Raw genomic sequence first — 3240 nt, 5'->3', positions numbered from 1 at the left:
GTCTGCGTGTCTGAGTGAACATGCCCAAGTGGTAACATTGTGTACATATTGCTCCTTTTGTCAGATGTGTTTCAGAATGATTGCCTGTTTGTTGTCCACATGCACAAAAACAGATCAGGGTTGAGGTTTATTTACAGAATTTTTTTCCTGTGCCCTCTCTGTGGCTGCCTCTGGCAAAGGCCTTGTCCTCCCTCTTTTCCTTTCTCTTTCAGTTGTCCTTTACAAAAGTCCAGACTCCCTTTTAACTGAACCTTTTCCTACAGCTAGCTGGCTGGTCTTGGCCTCTTCTGCAGAAGGGGGCAGAGGCTGGCGTGGTGACCGCACCACCTGTTGTAGCACTCTGGTTGGCTGCCACAACCAGGGGCCGACTAATTGTGTGCTGGAGCACAGCATTCATCATTCTGCAGCACTGTCAGGTGGCCACAGTCATACTGGCTCTACTTCTTGGTCTGTGGGTGAAGCTCCTGAAATATAGGCTTTCACAGTAGTTGCTAAACATATTGCATTCACATTAAACCCTCTCTTTCTTCGGCCTGTTTATCAGTAATACAAAAGAAGAAGTTGCCACAAAGAACCTGACAAAAACAACAATGATACAATTAGCCATTTATACCCAAGTGGTTGTAATTTCTTCATTCATTCCATAGATGCACAAATCCAACCACAACTTCCCAAACCCAAACACACATGCATATTCAAAGTCGGAATTCCTCCCATGCATTTTTTTTTTAAAGAGAGTTGCGCTTTTTGCTGAAGCTCCTTTTGTTAGCTCTTTGCTGTTCAGCGAGAGCTCAGGTCTCCTCAGTTTTGACTTTGATTGAAATATTAATGTTTGCAATGTTTATGTACACTTATAACCGTGACAACAATAACTAAAAGTGGAGACAAGCAAGCAAGAGGATCAAAGAGACTTAAAGTCTTGTACAATGCTAATGTTGAATGTTTTGTACAGTAAGCATTCATTCATTCATTATCTATACACCGCTTAATCCTCACTAGGGTTGTGGGGGGCTGGAGTCGCCAGTCTATTGCAGGGCTATACTTAGAGACAGACAACCAAGCACACTCACTTTCACACCTACGGACAATTTAGAATCCCCAATTAACCCCTGCATATTTTTTTTTGGACTGTGGGAGAAAGCCGGAGACCTGGAGAGAACCCACGCTGCATGGGGAGAACATGCAAACTCCACGCAGAAAGATCCCAGGTGTTCTCACCGGGACACAAACCGGGGATCTTCTCGGCAATGGTGCTAACCACTGAGCCACCATGCAACTCTACATAAAAACATAAAAACCACAAAATGATTTGAAAGGCAACAAATTACCTTCACAGTTTGGTCATTTTATTTATTTAGCAGCTAAGGGGTGTGCACTTTTTTCACACAGGCCAAGTTGGTAATAAAGTTTTTTGCTTCGTTACACGCAGTTATCATTTAGAACTTTTATCTTGTGTTCACCCAGGTAGATTTAGTTTTATGTTTGATTTTGTTTAAGAATCAGACTCAATTTAGTAAAAGAGATACCACATATAGTTCAGATGATAGATAGATGTGCTAACAGAGACTCCAGTCTACAGTGCTGTTCCATACATTTCACTGAATTACATTAAATTACATTCAATACATACCAGATAAAAGTGTCTTAGTTTCACCTCTCTCTGTCTACATGTACACTCCCTCTCTCGCAATCACTTTTTTAGGAAATCAAGTGAAGGTCAAAGGAGACAGCAAAAGGCTTAAAGAACAACCTCTAGCAAGAAAAACAGGAGAGATGTTATCAGCTTCCTACCACACTGTCTCTCAGTACTGTAGAAAAACAATGGTCCCTGCCAGAGTTCCCTGCAGGGAGTTGAAAGGGAGTGGAATAGAAGGAAAAGAGGGATAACAGACCTTCTATCTTCAACAGAGCCTTAAAAAGAGGAAAATAAAGAGGATGGGACCCTCTTCTGATGAATGGAGAGAGTTCAGGGGGTTGGAGAGCATGGCAGAGAGCTGGCAGAAAAAAAAGGCAACAAGCTGAAAGAACCTCTTGCTAAGAAAGGGCAACCAATAGCAGGACCAACACAAAAAAAAGACAACGTCGTGTTCATATGGACACCTTGGCTGTGCTGAGTGAAATGCATTTATCCCTGAAAAAGAACAACTCGGAAAGCTGCTGGCTAAAAGAGAGGAAAGAAAAGCAATTTCAAAAGAAATGAGGGAACTTCATGAGGAGCTCTCAGGGCTGACTCCAAAAGGAGCTTTTTGAAAAGGAAGAGAGCCTCCAGAATAAATTCACTCAGAGAGTTAAACTATCCTGTCTGAGTGGGAAAAGAAGGAATGAACTGGATGAGACACTGCTGGTTAAAGAAATGATATTTAAGTACAAGGTGACTGCGAGAAGAGAGGAGATCAAGCATCAGATTTTTTTATTATTTTGAAAAGAGTGCAACGTACATTGTTACAAAGTATTATGTTGAAGTAAAGTATTATTATGTTGAATGCAGTTTGAAAACATTTAACAGACTCAGAACAGAAAAAAATTGATTCATGAATAAAAAATAAATTTGACCAACACTGATGAGTCACAACACTTAAACCACCTGTCTAATATTGTTTGTGTTCTGCTGGTGCCCAAATCGGGTTTGAACATGGGACCTTTGGGGGTGTTCTGGCACCAGGATGTTGGCTATGGATACATTTGGTTGTGTGGGGTACAAATGGGGCCTCCGTGGATTAGACATTTTCTATTGCATTCCTTGGATGCTTGATCGGATTGGAATCTGAGGAGTTAAGGAGGCCGGGTCAGCACCTTGGCTGTTCCTCATGCTGTTCCCAACTAGTTTTTGCAATGTGGCAGGTGCAACATTCAGCTGGAGGAGAACGCTACTGTTGAGGGTGTGTTTGGTCTGCAATCATACTTGTTAAAATCACATCCACTTGATTGCCAAGACCCAAAGTTTACCAGCAGAACATTGTAATGAGATGATCCATGTTATGGTGTATATATAAATACAGTATATGAGCCCTTCTCTGATATCACTTCAGCATCTCTCTCATCCTTTGAAGAATCTAACTATGTATGGTTTGTCTGTAAAACTGCTGTTTACAGACATACTATCGACCTCCTCATGGAGCTTCTTTTTAAGGAACCTCCACAGACTTGGGTTGAGGTCAGGGAATTGTAGTGATCACACCATGCTTTTCTCTACTTTTATTCCCATAGCAACCAAGGAGTCAGTGGTGTTTTGTGCAGCAT

The sequence above is a fragment of the Stegastes partitus genome, unplaced genomic scaffold (assembly GCF_000690725.1).
Source record: "Stegastes partitus isolate 25-593 unplaced genomic scaffold, Stegastes_partitus-1.0.2 Scaffold92, whole genome shotgun sequence".
In the NCBI taxonomy this organism is placed as follows: domain Eukaryota; kingdom Metazoa; phylum Chordata; class Actinopteri; family Pomacentridae; genus Stegastes; species Stegastes partitus.
Note: the sequence above shows the minus strand (reverse complement) of the source record.